Below are 19,707 nucleotides of genomic sequence, written 5' to 3'. Positions count from 1 at the left end.
GAGGGTCATAGGGGGAGGAGCCAGTGCACACCACCTGATCGGAAAGCTTTACTTTTGTGCCCTGTCTCCTGCGGAGCCGCTATTCCCCATGGTCCTTTCAGGAACCCCAGCATCCACTACGGACTCCGAGAAATAGAATTATCGGTAAGTAAATTCTTATTTTTTATAGTTGAAAAATAATAAGATTAATATGAACCTTCATTCCGATGGGACCCAGAAAAGGACAGATAGGACCCCAATTTTTAAACATGAGGGGTCCGTGGGACCCACTTTTTTATGGGCTCAGCGCGATCACTGCACACACATAGTGCTCCCTCGCCCCCCAAAAACTAGAGAGAATCATGTACATGCATGGAAATGCACACGTGTTTCTATAACATGACTTTAATTAAATGCACAATCATTTGTAACCACCAGTAGAGACATCACATCTGTTAAACGTTATATTTTGAGTGTACGTAAGCATCTATCCAGATCATTTGTTTTTTATGTTCATATCAAACGTTAGGATGTCCCAAACGTTTTAGTTTATTATTTTAGTGCAGTTGTCAATTAGATATTATCTTGCATAAAAGTTAGATAAAACTAGATGGGTGTACAGTATGTGGCATTTCCCTCATGGATCTGCGATAACTGGGAATTCTCTGTACTTAAAGATTGTCTGCTAATACCTTTTAGATAAGATATGGAAAACAGAATCACAGACACAACTTTACTACATCACACCTATCCTTTTTATGTGTTTTTCACAGACAAACGTAGGAAAATGTGCATACAAAATTAGGCCAAATAAGAGTAAATGGTCATGTTTCCACTTTCCACCAATGGGCTCTGAAACATTTTAATGTCATGCTTAAAATGTTTAGAAAAAAGTGGAACTGGTTTGCATACGTCAGTGGCCCTACCTGAACAGTACATTGCATTGCTGAGAGTACAGGACATGAACAGTCTACAGTACTAGATAGACATTCATGCGTTTTTTCCAACCAGGACATATGTGTGAACAACCCTAATTGGTTCCCGTACAGAACAAGAGAAAATGATGTTAATGCATTGTGAAATTATTGCACAATTCTTTGCCGGTTGCCCAGCACGTGTGTGTATCTACTATTATTATTATTTACAGGCAATATAAATGTCTAATTTCTCAGTTATATCCCCCCCCCTTCCTTTCTTACCTTAGCAAGTGACAGTTCTTCCAAAGAAATGCAATAAAATAAAGGACAGCACAGGGAAGATTCACTGTTAATTCAGTTTACCCACTGCCAGTTCCAGATAAGCTCCTCCAAACAGGTTTTACATGTTTGCATTAACCAAGTCAACGCCTCGGATCTCAAGTTTGCAATTGTGAGTAGGGAAAACCAGACCACCTGACTGAAGTACAGACAGAGGGAATGTCTGGTAGGAGCGGCTACGAGAAGCAATACTAGACATATGTCCCAGTAGCAACAGCTGATGGAAACTTAGAGGAGTGCCTACTTCTCTCTAATACATAACCAGGAGTTCTATGCATGCTGTACACCGGTGACGTTAATATGTATGACCTTTGGTCTTGTGACTTTTATACTTACTAGTGTACACGAAATGGCCGGTGTACTGCAATTCTGCAAATAAACAGATGTGGACAAATTTGTTGGTACCCTTACAGTTCCTTATTGCTCATTGGAACAGTACTTCCTCCTAAAAAGTAAATGTATCTATCTCTCTCTCTCTCTCTCTCTCTCTCTCTCTCTCTCTCTCTCTGTATATATATATATATATATATATATATATAGTAACAGGAGACTTGCTAGAATGTGCTCTGCTACAAAAATCCACCAACGACCGACTCCAGGCTTGTGCAAAAACAACATATACCTTTTATTCAGGTAGCTCAAAACAAAAATATACATAAAACAAAGATCACAGTCTTTAGTATAAACTACCAGGGAGGTTAGGCCCTGCCTCACTCCCACTTACTTAATAAGGAACCGTTCAGGTCCCAGCATCCTGACACTAGTGCCCAGCCCTCTGGATTCCACTGTCCCTAGCAGGCCTATCACCTGGACACTACTGCCTTCAGGAGCCCTGCCGGGTGGTATTCATGTGACCGCCGGTCAGCTGACCGACAGTCACATGACCTCCTCCACCAGCCCGACGGCTCACTATCCCGATGGTCGGCATGCCGACCAACAGGGACTATTTCCACTCGTGGGTGTCCACGACACCCATAGAGCGGGAATAGAACCCGCAGCGTGGCGAGCGCAGCGAGCCCGCAAGGGGCTTGCTGCACTCGCCCCTCCCCGCTGGGATCCCGGCGTCGGTAAGCTGACCGGCGGTCTCCTGACCTCCGGTCAGCAGTAGTACACCCGCCCTGACTCATGGGAGAGACTCTGCTTTAAACCCAGCACCCAGGTGCTGGCTGATGAAGCAGCTTCTTGGGCTAAGACGCCTATAAGACCTGGTCTGGGACAAATGGATGGGAACCCTGTCCATCCACACTTCACACCTGCCCTCAGGACCCTGTGTGTAGCTTACAGGCGACAAAGTACCTCTCCTGCCACATAATATATACTGTGTGTGTGTATCTATTTACTAGCGTTTGCTCACGTGGATGTCTGTTATTGCTCAGCAGAAATAATTTTACAAAGACAGTGGCATCCAATATTGTGATGTATATTTTATTTTGTAGACATTGATAACAAAATATTTGTAAACAATATTTGCAGTTTGCCTTCAGGGATTAGCACAAAAAAATGCTTGGTGCACCATCTACTGGTTTGACATGTATACTGAGGAATATATAATGCCTTCCCACTATGAGTCAAGATAAGTTGCCTGATTTGTGATTAATAAATAGGTTGGCATTCAATTACCTGCGATTTTATTTTATTTTTTTTCCAGATGTTTCTCCAATATTTTTTTCAGGCTATCCAATAAGGTAGCTCGGGGGGAAAAAAAATGTTCCCAAAAACACACAGGTTCAATGAAACGCATGTGTATTTGGTAGAAACAGCTTGTTTTCGCTGTGTTCCAGGATTTTCCTGCAAAACATATCTTGTGTTATATATCTATGTATTTATATATGCATATATACATATACTGTATAGCTGTTTGCATTCGGAGTGTGCAATATATGTATATTTCTCTTACATCCTAGAGGATGCTGGGGTTCCATTTAGTACCATGGAGCATAGACGGGTCCCTTGGGAGCCATGGGCACTTTAAGAGTTTAATAGTGTGGACTGGCTCTTCCCTCTATGCCCCTCCTACCAGACTCAGTTTAGGAAATGAGCCCGGAGGAGCCGGTTACAGCTAGGGGAGCTCCTAGGAGTTTTTCTAGTTTTATTATTTTCTGAGTTTAGTTAGGTACAGACAGGCTGCTGGCAACAGCCTCCCTGCTTCGTGGGACTTTGGGGGGAAAGTAGAAACCAACTCTAGAAGATAATGGTTCTCTATCTCCACTGACAGGACACTGAGCTCCCGAGGGTGTTGATCGCAAGCCCACGAGGCGACCGCTCACTCCCGCAGCACGGCCGCCACCCCCTAACAGAGCCAGAAGAAAGCAGGGTGGTGAGTACATCGCCGGCGGCCCGGAGAGCGGGTCACCGGTGGGAATGGCGGCACAAGGGTGGGAGCGCAGCTCTGACAGGCTGTGCTCCGGAAGGCTCAGCGGCACACTGTGTACGGCGCTGTGAGGGGTGTCCTGGGCCAGCGCAATTACCCTACACTGGTCAGCACTGCTAACGGGCTAATCCCGCTGTTAGCGACAAAATACCTCAGGCCAGTATAATACAATAAATGCGGGAAGATGCACCATTACAGGGGGCGGGACTTCTCCTCAGAGCGGATCCAGCACTCACCAGCGCCATTTTCTCCCTGCAGTTCATCAACAGAGACACTAGCAGGGAGCGCTGCCCTCCACAGTAACACTGTGTTATAGATATGGGGGGAGTGTAATTCGATACTAGCTACCCTGTTAAGGTTCAGCTAGTCAGGTGTTTTTTTTATCATAATAAAAGCCTATAAGGGCGCGGTGTGGCTCGCTCCTTGTACTCTGTGACTCTCTGAAGGTATTCTGGGGGGGGGGGGGGGGATTGTACTGACATTTTCGTGTGTGTGTGTGTGTGTGTGTGTGTGTGGTGTAACCCACTGTTCCATATTTGAGGGACTTTGTCCTGTACTGCAGAATGTATATCTTCTCCTGGGGAGTATACCATGCTCAAAACTGTACAAATTCTCAGGCTTCAGTGGCAGATTCCCCTGGGGTGGCCTCCATAAGGTGTACTTTCACATATATTTCTTCAAATATGTCCCATGCTGGGAAGAAGCCATAGTTTTGAGATGTCCGGGGAATCAAATCCCACTGCTGTGCCTCTCACCCCAACTACGTACCCTGAAAAGCGTACACTTGCCATATAATGCAACTGATATATGAGGGTGCAACATATAGTTTGAGGCTGTTAGGGATGAGGAATATATAATGCCTTCCCATTATTTAGGGCGTTAAACTCCTTATTTGGGAAAACCTGAGTACACCCAGAGATATAATCCACATCCCTAAAGAGTGTCTAAATTGTCAAAGAAGGTTGTGTTACCTGTCCCTGGTACAACCTCCATAAAGGATTAGACTGATCGCAGATTGAGACTACACTCTAATACTATGCACTGCTACAGGTGTGCTTCAGAGACTCTCGCTTGCGGAGTTCTCTGGGGCTATAGTTACGTGGTCAGGCTCCTTACTTGATGATTTAGATTCTATGTATAGGAGTGACATTTGCTTGTTTCTATGTAACTTACAGGATTCTACAAGCTTCACAGCTGGAGGACATGAAGGAGATTGGCCTGCCTCACGCAGGGGCCACTACTCTGGCAGTTTAGACAAGCAGGGGACGGTGGCTACACCAATGGACTGCAGATACAGAATCCAAGAAAGGTATGGCGGGGACCGCCCTTCATAGGTGAAGCCCTGTTGGGACGCACTGGATAAGTGAATGTCCATGCCAACTGCGGGTAAGTCAACATATCTTCCTTCCGCAGCTGCACAGGTCAGGAAATTATATCCTAAACCTACACTGCAATCCCTTCGAACCGCAAGGTTTAAACATGAGTCCAAGGGATCCTCCACTTCCTTTAGAGGACGTTGGGGAAAATCCAGAAAACCTGCACCGACAGGTTCCCAGGGACGGATTTCGGATTCTGCCTTCTCAAACCCTTCGGTTTGTCGGTGGACCTCACTGCCTGGGGATCAGGCAGGTGAGAGCGAGATTAGAGATTTCAGTTAAACATCTGGGCGATATCCTGCCTAGACCCCTGGAAACGAATAGGTTGCCCAGGGGTGCAGACTGGAGTTTCTAGTTCTCCTGCCTCACAGATTATTACTAGCTTCTCGGACAGAAAGTACACTACTGCAAGAAGCTATTCAAACATTTACCAAACAAATGTAATTGTTCCAGTTCCACCTCACCTACAACACAGGGGTTATTACTCAAACCTCTTTGTGGTACCGAAACCGGATGGTTCGGTAAGGCCATATCAGACCTAAAAATATTGAACCCTACTAGAGGGAATTCAAAATCAAGATGGAGTCTCTGAGAGCGATGATCTCAGGTCGGGTGGAGGCGGAATTCCTTGTATCCCTGGATATCAAGGATGCGTACCTTAACATTCCAATCTGGCCGCCTCATCAGGCTTCTCTAAGATTTCAGCTGCTGGACTGTCACTATCAGTTCCAGGCACTGCCATTTGGCCTCTCCACAGCACCGAGGGTGTTCCCCAAGGTCATGGCAGAGATGATGCTACTCCTCCGCAGACAGGGAGTGAACATATTACCATATCTGGACGATCTACTGCTAAAAAGCATCTTCCAGGGAGAGGCTGTTACAGAGTATTACTCTCTCAACTTGCCTACTGCAGGATCTTGGGTGGATCCTGAACCTTCCAAAGTCACATTTGGAGCTGACAGAAAGCGTCAGTGATCCAATCAATGGTCCGGGATGTCCTGGAGCCAGTCTGGGTATCGGTTCGTCAGTGCAATCGCCTTCTGGGGAAGATGGTAGCCTCCTACAAGGCTTTACAGTACGGAAGATTCCACGCACGGTTCTTCTTTCTGTCTCTCCTGGACAAATGGTCAGGATCACATCTTTACATGCACCAGCAGATACGCCTGTCGCCGAAAGCCAGAAATTCACTCCTCTGGTGGCTGCAAACTTCTCACCTACTCGAGGGCCGCAGATTCGGGATTCAGAATTGGATTCTTCTAACCACAGATGCAAGTCTCAGAGGTTGGGGAGCAGTCACCCAAGGGGAGGACTTCCAAGGAAAGTGGTCAAGTCAGGAAGCTCTCCTTCCGGTAAACATTCTGGATCTAATGGGCCATATACAACTGCATTTCTACAAGCGGCACATCTTCTGAAAGTTCAAGCCATTCAAGTTCAGTCGGGCAATGTCAGGGCGGTGCCCTACATAAACAGGCAAGGCGGAAAGAAGAGCAGAGCTGCAATGTCAGAGGTAACGAGAATCCTCCTCTGGGCAGAAAGACACGCGCTGGCGCTATCAGCAATCTTCATTCCGGGAATGGACAACTGGGAAGCAGACTTCCTCAGCAGAAGCGATCTCCATCCAGGAGATTGGGGCCTCTATCCGGAGGTATTCGCAGAGGTAACAAGCCGATGGGGTGTACCTCAGATAGACATAATGGCCTCTCGCCTCAACAAGAAGCTTCGGAGGTACTGTTCCAGGTCAAAAGACCCACAGGAAGTGGCGGTGGATGCCCTGGTAACTCCGTGGGTGTCCCAGTCAGTGTATGTGTTCCCTCCACTTCCACTTATCCCAAGGATTCTCAAACTAATAAAAAGAACAAGAGTTCAGGCGATCCTCTTTGCTCCGGACTGGCCAAGAAGGGCTTGGTACGCGGATCTTCTGGGATTACTCTTGGAGGATCCGAGGCCTCTTCCTCTACGTGAGGACCTTCTTCAACAGGGGCCGTTCGCGTATCAAGACTTACCGCGGCTAGGTTTGACAGCATGGAGGTTGAACGCCAGTGTGACCGGACGGTCTCGTATGAAAAGCAGTCACCGCTTTTGCGTCCCGTCTCCAGTACACAGATTGGATGTTCAGGTCACACGGGACCTGGCCACATAGGGGATTCCCGCTTACCGTCAGTAACCGCCTGTTACTGATTCCACCCACTGCGCTGTGGACGGGTTTATGCTGCCACCACCAAACTCCTAACCTGCCATGGCGTCTGGAACCACAGTTCTGCTCTGTATGTGCCGACACGCTGCCTTACCACACCTGTGTGGTATGGACGAATCCCCACTAGTCCTCTACCGGTAGCTGGCGGAAGGCGGAACTTGGAGACGTTGGGGTGCTCCCGGGACAGCCGGAGAACGGGGCTATGTTTTGCATAGGCCTGCAGGTCACAAGATGAAGCATCGTCTTTAGGCAGAAGATCTTTATTTGCCCAAATACAGCCTTCAAAAAGGCTGAGCAATACAGCAAGATGTTCACAGCAGAAAGTAGTTGGTATAATACACACTGGAAGCTCACAGGCCTCCTCTTTTTATACAGTAAAATCACAAACCACAGTCCTTTCCATCCAATCAGGATATCTTACAAAATATAAATAAATTACATTTTACAAGGATATACAGTAAGTGCAGAAAAGCTATTTCCTTTTTCCTCCCACACACAGACAAAGTTTTGTATAATTTAAACTCCAATTCCAACCACCTGGGAGTTTACACTTCACCATTGATACATTTAACACATAGCTTCAAATACGGTTTGTATTTGATTTACCAAACAAATATTCTTCCTTCCTGCATCTACCATTCAGGATTCGTATATCAATTAAATCAGCTACATGAAACAGGTTCCAAGCCCATAGACTTTATATATGGGATAAGGAGATCCCCCGTGATTAGCATCTTTCTCTAAGGAACTTACACATCAAAAGGTATTGTCATTCACACCTCTCTGCTAGGCCAGGGCCATTAGCAAGCCACTTCCTATTCCCAGAGGATAGGAGATGATTATTCAGACAGATATAGTAAGTGCATTTTTCCCTTTAAAATACAGGTGACCATATCTTAACTATAAATACATTTAAACATGCAATCCTACAATTGTGCACAGAGCACTACATATGACATGTTAAGACACATCATTAAACATATGTTTAAACAGTCTGTGCCCAGCGCCGTAAGTACAATTAACAGTGACGCCAAGCGCCTATTGTCCGCAAAATGGCGCCGGGCACGAGGGTTAACCCCTTCAGTGCCGCAGCCGCCATTACACGTGTGGCTGGTTAGTCTCTCCGGCCACACTCCCCCCCCCCCCCCCCCAATTCGAGCGGGAAAACCAGGGAGCCATGTCCCGCAGTCTGTTGGGTTGAAGGGGACGCTACCTAGGGGGTGTAGGCTCCAACCTAGACAGTTCATCCATAGTGCAGTGGGCCTCTCTTCGTGGGTGCACAATGTTCAAATAGTCCACCTGAAGTCCAAGTTCAAGGCTCCACCACAAAAGTCTGTCCAATTTCCCCAAGGTAGGTTGCAGCCACCTAACAGGTGGGTGGTAAGTCACCACGGCAGGGGGCCAGTTACACACAAGTGCCAGCCAAGGTGTCCCAATTGCGGCATACCCCAGCTCCCACCATAGCAGTGTTCTGCTCAAACAGGCCACAGGGTGCTCCTGCCCATATGGCTCCTCCTGGCTCAGTACTGCTCCCATAAAACAGAAAATCGGTGAGAAAGATTTGGGGCGCTCCTCTAAACTATGTATAATCAGGCAAATTTGAAAATCAAGGAAACACTTTAACTGTATACATTCCTGTGAATCACTTATATCTTCAGCATATCATAAAAGGATCCTTCGGTTTTCTTTAGAGTGGTCCTCCTCTTGATAGATTTCCCCTCAGGGTGACCATGCAACAGTTGCATGGTCACCCTGAGGGGAAATCTATCAAGAGGAGGACCACTCTAAAGAAAACCGAAGGATCCTTTTATGATATGCTGAAGATACAAGTGATTCACAGGAATGTATACAGTTAAAGTGTTTCCTTGATTTTCAAATTTGCCTGATTATACGTAGTTTAGAGGAGCGCCCCAAATCTTTCTCACCGATTTTCTGTTTCATGATTGCTTTGTTTGTGGGGGTGAAGGAGACCCCACTGTGTGTGTTTTTGTCACAACTGAGGGCCTGAGCTGACGGGAGGCAGCCTCAGTTGTAGGGGCTGAGATGTACCGGAACCTGGGAGGTTGTATCAGACCCCTGGACATGTAAGTAACATGAATAATAACTGCCCGAAGGCGTGACCACGACAACTTGGATAAAAGTCAATGATGTTTATTATGACAACTCCGCAACACAGCAGCAGTAAAAGAAAACGTAAAAGTCAGCAAAGAATAAATACAGTTCCTGGGTACTACAGGATGGCAGGAGCCACAGGGCACTGGTAGAGTGAGATAGTTCTTATAATCTTCTAGATGGAAAGTCCTTACCAGGCCCGACTGTAGCAATGGAGATAACCCAGGATTGTGCCAGCTGGTGTTCCAGGAAAAGCTGGGTTGCTGAAGATAAAACGGCTGCTGTGGATACTGGCTGGAACCAGACTGTTGTTAGCACGGAGTGGATACTGGCTGGAACCAGTTAAATAATAAATGAACTTGGGAGCGATGAAATATGAACTGAAATGTAGATCTTGAGAGCGGAGAAATAATAATACCGGTGGAGAGTGGTAAAGTGTAGAAAGGACACCGGCCCTTTAAGAGAAGCTGTACTCTGCTGGAAGCTGAGCTGGAAGCAGGTAATGTTGTAGCTGGAAACAGATGAATCCACAATGGATTGGAGAGTCAGGCTACACCGCAGGTGGAATGCTGGTGCGGGTCTCTATGGTGGAAGTCTTGAGACAGGAGCTGGAACCTGGAAGACAATCACAGGAGAGAGACAAACAGGAACTAGGTTTGACAACCAAAGCACTGACACCTTCCTTGCTCAGGCACAGTGTATTTATACCTGCAGCAAGGAAGGGATTGGCTAGGCAATTATGCAGATTATCAATACTGAGAACAGATTGGTGGAAATGATCAGCTGACAGAATCCAAGATGGCTGCGCCCATGCAGACACTTGGAGGGAAGTTTGGTTTGTAATCCATGTGGTAATGAAAACAGTAATGACGGCGCCGGCCACTGGAGACAGGAGGCGCCAGGCTGACAGATGCACATCCAACCACGCGGACACAGCGGAGGCCGCGGCTGACGTAATCGCCACTCAGACACTCTGCATGCAGAAGTTCAGGGACGGCGGCGGAGGCCGCGGGAGACGCCATGCCAGGTGTAATATGGCGTTTACTGTGACAGCGTCCCAGAGTGACAGGAGAGGATACAGGAATGTACACATCAGGATAACAGATGGGATCCGGTCCTGGAGCGCTGAGCCAGCCTTAGGAGGCATCTGATGGGTAAGAAATGGCGTCCAGATACCCGGATCGTGACAGCACCCCCCCCTTTAGGAGTGGCCCCAGGACACTTCTTTGGCTTTTGAGGAAACTTGGAATGGAATCTCCGGACCAAGGCAGGAGCATGGACATCAGAAGCATTGGTCCATGAACGTTCCTCAGGACCATAACCCTTCCAGTCAATAAGATATTGTAGTTGACCGTAACGGTGACGTGAGTCCAGGATCTTGGCCACTTCATACTCAACGCCTCGTTGAGTTTGGACTTTCGGAGTTGGAGGAAGTGAGGAATGAAACCGATTCAAGATCAGCGGTTTCAACAGGGAAACATGGAATGTCCTGGGTATTTTTAAGAAGGGAGGCAACTGGAGTCTGTAAGCAACAGGATTGATGACTTGTTCAATCTTGAAAGGACCGATATAGCGAGGTGCAAACTTCATACTGGGAACTCTTAACCTCAAATTCTTCGTGGATAACCATACCCGATCATCCACCTTGAGAGCAGGAACTGCTCGACGCTTCTTATCCGCAAACTTCTTGTACCTGAACGATGCCTTGAGCAGAGCTGATCGTACGCTCTTCCAGATATTGGCAAACTGATGCAAGGTGATATCCACTGCGGGAACAGAAGTTGCTGGAAGCGGTTGGAACTCATGGACTTTAGGGTGGAATCCAAAGTTAGTGAAGAATGGTGTTGAAGCAGATGAAGAATGATACTGGTTGTTATGACAGAACTCGGCCCAGGGAAGTAATTGAACCCAGTCATCTTGAGAGGAGGACACATAGATGCGGAGGAAGGCCTCCAAGTCCTGATTAACCCTCTCGGTTTGACCATTGGTCTGAGGATGGTAAGCCGTGGAAAACTTTAGTTTGACTTGGAGGACTTGACATAAACTTCGCCAGAATTTGGCTGTGAATTGAACTCCTCGATCTGAGATAATTTCTTCAGGAAGACCGTGGAGTCGGAAGATCTCTTGTATGAATACTTGAGCCAACTTGGAAGCTGACGGAAGACCGGTGAGAGGAATGAAGTGTGCCATCTTGGTGAACCGGTCAACTACCACCCAGATGGTATTGAACTTGTTGCACATGGGTAAATCTGTAATAAAATCCATCGACAAATGGGTCCAAGGTCGACGGGGAACAGATAGTGGAACCAGTTGCCCCGCAGGCGACTGGCGGGATACCTTATGTTGAGCACACTTTGGGCAAGATGCAATAAACTCCAAGACGTCCTTTTTCAGAGTTGGCCACCAATAGGACCTAGAGATAAACTCCAGGGATTTTTGGATACCTGTATGTCCGGCAAAACGGGAAGCATGGGCCCAATGCATGAGCTTCTTCCTTAGCATCGGTTTCACAAAACTTTTCCCTGATGGGGGCGTAGAGTCCATCCCTACCGTGGAGAATGCCAACGGATTTATAATAGGATGCTTGTCTGAAGACTCTGACTCATTTTCTTGCTCCCATGAGCGGGAAAGGGCATCGGCCTTGCGATTCTGAGAGCCCGGACAGAACTGGAGTTTAAAGTCGAACCTGGAAAAGAAAAGTGCCCATCTGGCCTGACGAGGGTTGAGACATTGTGCGCCTTTCAGATATAAAAGGTTCTTGTGGTCTGTAAGTATGGTGATTGAATGAGAAGCTCCCTCCAACAGATACCTCCACTCTTCTAGAGCGAGCTTGATGGCTAGCAACTCCTGGTCGCCAATGGCATAGTTGCGCTCAGCTGGGGAGAACTTCCGGGAGAAGAAACTGCAAGGGTGTAAATGGCCATCTTTAGCCCTCTGAGATAACACCGCTCCTACTCCAACGGAGGAGGCATCCACCTCTAAGATGAAAGGAGAGTCGATGTCAGGCTGTTTCAGAACAGGCGCAGAGATGAACCTTTGTTTTAAAAGATGAAATGCTTGCATGGCTTCTTCAGACCACTTGGACGGGTTAGCACCCTTCTTAGTGAAAGCAGTAATAGGCGCCACAATGGTGGAAAAGTCTCGTATAAACTTTCGGTAATAGTTGGCGAACCCTAAGAACCTCTGGACCCCTTTGAGGGTTAAGGGTACCGGCCAATTTTGGATTGCTTGTAGTTTCTCAGGATCCATCTCTAGTCCGGAACCGGACACAATGTACCCTAGAAACGGAATGGACTTGACTTCAAAGACGCATTTTTCTAATTTGCAATAGAGATGATTGACACGGAGACGGGACAGAACCTCTTTAACCCAAAAACGATGTTCCTCTAAATCGTTGGCAAAAATGAGGATATCGTCTAGATAGACCACGACATGACGGTATAGAATGTCTCTGAAGATCTCATTGACAAAATGCTGGAAGACAGCTGGAGCATTGCTCAATCCGAAGGGCATGACGAGGTACTCATAATGTCCATCACGGGTGTTAAAGGCGGTCTTCCACTCGTCACCCTCACGGATCCGGATGAGATTGTATGCACCTCTCAAGTCCAGCTTTGTAAAGATGGTAGCTCCGCTAACTCTGTCAAAGAGCTCAGTAATCAGGGGTAAAGGATAACGGTTCTTGATGGTAATGTCGTTCAAACCTCTGTAGTCGATGCACGGCCGCAGACCACCATCTTTCTTTTTTACAAAAAAGAAGCCTGCGCCGGCTGGAGAAGAAGAAGGTCGAATGAACCCCTTTGCTAGGTTCTCTTTAATATATTCCTCCATAGAATGCGTCTCAGGCAGAGACAACGGATAAGTTCGGCCTCGAGGTGGAACCTTCCCTGGAACGAGATCAATCGGGCAGTCCCATTCTCTATGAGGAGGAAGGATATCAGCAGAAGCTTTACTGAACACATCCGTGAAATCTTGATATGGAGGAGGTGGAACATCAGACGACCTGGGGGAGGAAGAACAGACAGGCAATACTTTAAACAAACATGTCTCAGCACAGGAGGAACCCCATGCCAGGATTTGCGTAGTCGTCCAATCAATTGTAGGATTGTGAAGACGGAGCCATGGAAGGCCCAGGACCACAGGATGTGTGGCTCTTGGAATCACTAAAAAAGAAATAAGTTCGGAATGAAGAACTCCCACTCTCAGACGAACTGGTAGAGTCCTTAAAGAAATAACTGCATCAAAAATTTTGCTGCCATCCACGGCAGTTAAAGAAATGGACGAAGGAAGTCTCTCGGTGGGTAGGGACCACCGTTTAACATAGGCTTCGGTAATAAAGTTCCCAGCTGCTCCGGAATCAAGGAGGGCAATGACGTTCCGATAACGTTGAGCAACTTGAAGCGAGACTGGGAGATTACAATCTTGAGGAGATGGAGAGGAGATCATTACTCCTAGCCGGCCCTCTCCTTGGCGAGCTAGGATTTGGAGTTTCCCGGACGTTTGGGACAGGCATTAATGGTGTGAGACGGAGCTGCACAATAGAGACAGAGAGACTCGGAGAGACGTCTTCGGCGCTCAGCAGGGGTTAAACGGGAACGGCCAAGTTGCATGGGCTCATCTTTAGATGGTGACAGTTGACGAGGAGGAGGAGCAGAAGATTTTGGAGCAGATGATCTTCCACGCTCAGTTGCTCTCTCTCTGAAACGTAAATCAACTTTCGTGCAGAGTGAGATTAGCTCATCTAACTTAGAAGGTAAGTCTCTGGTAGCTAACTCATCTTTAATACGCTCAGATAAGCCATGCCAGAATGCAGCATACAGGGCCTCGTCGTTCCATGCCAGTTCGGATGCCAGGATCTGGAACTGTATCAGATATTGTCCTACAGTACGTGACCCCTGGCGTAAACGGAGAATCTCGGATGAAGCTGAGGTTACCCGGCCTGGCTCGTCGAAGATGCGCCTGAATGTTGACACGAAGGCAGTGTAGGAAGATAGCAGGGTGTCGGACCTCTCCCATAACGGTGATGCCCAATCAAGGGCTGAGCCACTGAGAAGAGAAATAATGTAGGCAATTTTTGTACGGTCACTGGGAAAATTGCCAGGTTGTAGCTCAAACTGAATCTCACACTGGTTGAGAAATCCCCTGCAGAATCTTGGAGATCCGTCAAATTTTGCTGGCGTTGGAAGATGAAGACGTGGAGCAGAAATGGGTAAGGTGGGTGGGGTTATAGCTGGAGTCACTGTGGTTGATGCACCAGACGCGCCTGATCCACGGAGAGTTGTCTGAATCCCATCCAGCCGAGTAGAGAGATCCTGGAGACAGCGGATGATGTGGCCCTGTGCAGCCTCCTGATGTTCTAGTCGGGCTGCCAGTTCTTGCATCGGCCTGGCCGCTTGATCCTGGTCTCCGTCTGGATTCATTAGGTCAGTGCTTACTGTCACAACTGAGGGCCTGAGCTGACGGGAGGCAGCCTCAGTTGTAGGGGCTGAGATGTACCGGAACCTGGGAGGTTGTATCAGACCCCTGGACATGTAAGTAACATGAATAATAACTGCCCGAAGGCGTGACCACGACAACTTGGATAAAAGTCAATGATGTTTATTATGACAACTCCGCAACACAGCAGCAGTAAAAGAAAACGTAAAAGTCAGCAAAGAATAAATACAGTTCTTGGGTACTACAGGATGGCAGGAGCCACAGGGCACTGGTAGAGTGAGATAGTTCTTATAATCTTCTAGATGGAAAGTCCTTACCAGGCCCGACTGTAGCAATGGAGATAACCCAGGATTGTGCCAGCTGGTGTTCCAGGAAAAGCTGGGTTGCTGAAGATAAAACGGCTGCTGTGGATACTGGCTGGAACCAGACTGTTGTTAGCACGGAGTGGATACTGGCTGGAACCAGTTAAATAATAAATGAACTTGGGAGCGATGAAATATGAACTGAAATGTAGATCTTGAGAGCGGAGAAATAATAATACCGGTGGAGAGTGGTAAAGTGTAGAAAGGACACCGGCCCTTTAAGAGAAGCTGTACTCTGCTGGAAGCTGAGCTGGAAGCAGGTAATGTTGTAGCTGGAAACAGATGAATCCACAATGGATTGGAGAGTCAGGCTACACCGCAGGTGGAATGCTGGTGCGGGTCTCTATGGTGGAAGTCTTGAGACAGGAGCTGGAACCTGGAAGACAATCACAGGAGAGAGACAAACAGGAACTAGGTTTGACAACCAAAGCACTGACGCCTTCCTTGCTCAGGCACAGTGTATTTATACCTGCAGCAAGGAAGGGATTGGCTAGGCAATTATGCAGATTATCAATACTGAGAACAGATTGGTGGAAATGATCAGCTGACAGAATCCAAGATGGCTGCGCCCATGCAGACACTTGGAGGGAAGTTTGGTTTGTAATCCATGTGGTAATGAAAACAGTAATGGCGGCGCCGGCCACTGGAGACAGGAGGCGCCAGGCTGACAGATGCACATCCAACCACGCGGACACAGCGGAGGCCGCGGCTGACGTAATCGCCACTCAGACACTCTGCATGCAGAAGTTCAGGGACGGCGGCGGAGGCCGCGGGAGACGCCATGCCAGGTGTAATATGGCGTTTACTGTGACAGCGTCCCAGAGTGACAGGAGAGGATACAGGAATGTACACATCAGGATAACAGATGGGATCCGGTCCTGGAGCGCTGAGCTAGCCTTAGGAGGCATCTGATGGGTAAGAAATGGCGTCCAGATACCCGGATCGTGACAGTTTTTGATTGAGGCTGCACCTTAGTTTTGCGCACTCATTTGATACCAGTCTTTTCTGCACAGTACTGCTCCCAGTCCATGCAGTGGCGCAGTAATTCGTAAAACACAGTCCTGGTCAAGAATGTGCACCATCAGCACTGGAGCGGGTACCAGAGCCTCCTTCAATGACTGGAATGCCAACTCGCAAGCAGGTGCAAAGTCCACTGACTTGGGAATGCCCTTCCTAGCCATCTCTGTAAGGGGGTTCACTACAGGACTAAAGTCAGTGACAACATGTCCGTAGAGCCTTACAGGTTCTAAGGTCAGTACCTGTCTGGGTGATGTGGGCCGGGGACAGCCTCTGGTGGCCTCTGCTTTGGGCCTACCCCTGTCTCCTCCCACATGATGCCCCAGGCACTGCACCTCCGTCATTCCTATCTGGCAACTGTCTGGCCTAACTGTCAGACCTGCCCTCCAATCCTCCTCTGTCGACCTATGACTCGGGAAACCTACCCTGTCACCTAGGCCTACTCCTTTCTCCTCGTCCGCTACCTGTGCCACAGTGATGGCGGCCAGACCACCAGCCTCTGGATCCTGTGTGGCATCCACTACAGGGAGGCTGCGTGTCTTCCCCGATCTACTGCGCACAGGCAGGGGACCTGCTATGTCCACAGCAACTTGCTGTAAAGGTTCTCCTATGGGCAGAGGCCCAGAGATAACACAACCGCTGGAGTGCCCCATCTGCCAACGCATGGTACTAGCCTTACAGTTGGTCTGGGCATCATCCGACATTCCAGACCAGGGTAAGCACTGTGTCAGGCACTTCAGGGTACGGCATATCTCTGAGTGGCTGTCCAAAGGGGTTTCACTGGCAACCGACACCGGTTGCGCAGGAAAGTTCCCTGGGGGGACCAGCTGGACACGTTCCCTATCTGGTCTATCCCCTTCCACTTTCTTGGCTACCCTATACCTTAACCCTTCCCGCCAGATCAAACCTCCTGCCCCAACCCTGTCAAGGCCGCTGCCAGAGTGGCGCTTCATGGCTTTCAGGGATGGGTCAGAGAGTTGAGTCTCCCTAAACTCCTCCCTGCGGCCCTCAATCTCTTCTAAATTGGGACACTCTACAGGGGGATCCAGGTTGGGACTGCTAGGGTCAGTCTGGTAGGGGTCAGTCACGGAAAAGTCAGTGTGGTTTCTCATACTCACCGCCGGAGTTGGCAAACCACTTGGGTCAGGAGCATCATTGGGCACCCCCACAGGATCAAACGAGCTGGAACCAACATCCTCTGCGTTGCTAGGGGACGTAGGCATACCAGAGACAAAAGGCATGCGGGGTCGATGTGCCGATCTAGCCGCTGTAATCTTTTCCTCTGGGCTGGTTGATGCTGTGGTTGGCTGTGCTGGCAGTTGTCTAGCAGCTGTAGTCCTTTCCTCTGGGCTGGGCTGTGCTGGAATAGCTGATGTCAACAGTGGTTGTGGAACTTGACTCCGGGAAATGGCGCCAGCAAACGTGGTGACGATCCCACCACCCAGATCATTTCCTAGGACCACATCAGTTGGGAGACCATCCATGACGGCAACTTCTCGCAACTCTGGTCCAGCTCCCCAGTCCAGGTAGACTCTTGCCATGGGAACCGCTTTCTCTGTTCCATCTGCCAGGGTGACCTTGGCAGTGCGACCCTGCAATACTGCAGCAGGATCTATAAGGTGGGGGCTCACCACAGTGATTGAGGCCCCAGAGTCTCTTAGGCCTTCCCCCTGCAGGGGTCCCACGTGGACGGGCTGCAGGTGCCTCCACATATTGTGTAGGGGCTGTTTGGCCATGCAGGTGACTCTCTCCGCAGAGTGCACCTGTTTCTCGCCACACTCCATCGGACTGACTGGAGGGGGAACAGTCTCTGTAGGCTCATCTCAACTCGTCAAACAAGCGAGCCGGGCTCCAGCACTCGGATTTGGGGCATGACTCTGGGGTGCTTGGGATGCAGGACAGGTCATCCTCAGATGTCCGATTTTCCCACAGCCGTAGCACTTCTTCTCCAGTCGTGGCACCGATGATCTCTGATCAGTTGCAGGGACGCTGCGGTGCGGTTGCTGGCCAAGAGCACCCGGGTTGGAAGATGCTTGTCTTTGGGGGTGATAAGCTGAAGAGGGGAGTCCCCCTGGTGGTACAGTCTTTTGGAGCTGGCTGCTGGCTGGGCGCTTCTGCCCGTGTGCCCGAATTGCCACATACTTGTCGACTAACTGGGCAGCCATCTTTAAGCTGGGTGGCTCCCGGTCTAGCACCCACTCCTTCACTTCTGGGGCGCACCTGCGGTAGAACTGCTCCCTGCAGATCAGGTCGATCAGTGCGTCCCATGTAGTGGCTTCAGAATCCCTCACCCACTTCACCATGTACTGCCGCAGCTGGGTGGTGAACTGCTCATGGGTGCTGCTAGGATTTTTGGGCAAGTCTCTGAACTTCTTCCTGTAAGACTCTAGAGCAGTGGTTCCCAAACTGTGTGCCGTGGCACCCTGGGGTGCCGCGGGACACTTGCAGGGGTGCCTTGGGTTGGTGGTCTAGGACCAATTCAAAATATTTATTATCCATGTAATAGGCAAAACTACTACTTGTGGCTGCCAATCATAAAATATGTGTACAAACAGAAGCAAATCTTGTCCCTCACCATATAACTGAACCTAAGCACGACATATAAACATAATTTACTTAATTTCATATTTTTTATAAATTTCCCAATAAGAAACTTTTGGCCTAGGGGTGCCGTGATAAAAATTCTGATACTATAGGGCACCGTGATTCAAAAAAGTTTGGGAACCACTGCTCTAGAGTGATGAAGAATCGCTGGAGGAGGGCCTTCGCGACTTCGTCGTAATCCCCACAGTCCTCCATGGCCACTCCTCGATAGGCCTCCAAGGCCTCTCCATGCAGAGTGGGCACAAGGTGTCTCACCCACTCCGACTTGGGTAAATCATGTAGTTTACAAGTCCTTTCAAAAACTTGTAAATGTTCATCAATGTACCCATCACTGTCTGCAAACTTGGCAAACTGAATGCGTCCCGATCTGTGCACAACAGCTGACAACGGCTCCCGGGGTACCACGGCCTGTGGTGCCCGCTCATCACGCCACATCTGGATGATGATCAAGCGCTCTTGCTCCGTTGCCCTTTCCCCCAATTCCGCTAGCCGATCCGCTAGGCTATCCGTGCCGCCCCCCCTGGGACGTTGGGATCCTAGCCCTGCTAGGGATTGCTGGGAAACATGGCTGTTGATAGAGGGGGCGGGGCTTGTGGGTCTCACTGGTTCCTTACGAAGGTCCACTGGTGGGCCGTCCTCTCCGATGCTGACGCCGTCAGTGCTTTCCACCTCCGCCCGGCGGGACTCCTCCAAGCTCATGACGCTCTTGGACGTGTTGGAAGGGATCTCCACACCCTTCTGCCGACACACAATCTCCAAATCATCCTTAGACATTCCGCTGAAGTCTGCCATCTTGTGCATTCTCCTGCGCTGCAGTTACTCCTCTCCTGAGTAACTCGGCTTCTCCAATCGGGTGACCGAAAAGCCGCCTGGGATTATCCCGCCGCTATGCCACCAATTTCTGTGACCGGACGGTCTCGTACGAAAAGCAGTCACCGCTTTCGCGTCCCGTCCCCAGTACACAGATTGGATGTTCAGGTTACACGGGACCTGGCCACAT

General features: G+C 49.0%; 1 protein-coding gene and 1 long non-coding RNA gene across 3 annotated transcripts in view; one reads left to right on the top strand and one right to left on the bottom strand.

The window, feature by feature from the left end:
• LOC134965968 (carnitine O-palmitoyltransferase 1, liver isoform-like) overlaps nt 1-1,262 on the bottom strand; it is a 222,365-nt gene extending 221,103 nt beyond the window's left edge. The window contains exon 1 of the mRNA XM_063942409.1: nt 1,179-1,262. The gene's annotated coding sequence lies outside the window, so the exon portion shown is untranslated. The remainder of the gene's footprint in view (nt 1-1,178) is intronic.
• LOC134965970 (uncharacterized) overlaps nt 1-19,707 on the top strand; it is a 145,700-nt gene that overhangs the window by 58,491 nt on the left and 67,502 nt on the right. The window contains exon 3 of one of the 2 annotated variants that reach the window (XR_010188559.1): nt 1,184-1,629. The exons of the other annotated variant lie outside the window; for it this stretch is intronic. This is a non-coding gene — a long non-coding RNA (uncharacterized LOC134965970). Of the gene's footprint in view, nt 1-1,183; nt 1,630-19,707 lie in introns of those variants that run through there. 2 annotated transcript variants of the gene reach the window in all.

Source organism: Pseudophryne corroboree, chromosome 10 (assembly GCF_028390025.1).
Source record: "Pseudophryne corroboree isolate aPseCor3 chromosome 10, aPseCor3.hap2, whole genome shotgun sequence".
Lineage (NCBI taxonomy): Eukaryota > Metazoa > Chordata > Amphibia > Anura > Myobatrachidae > Pseudophryne > Pseudophryne corroboree.
This window is presented reverse-complemented; position numbering and strand designations above follow the sequence as displayed.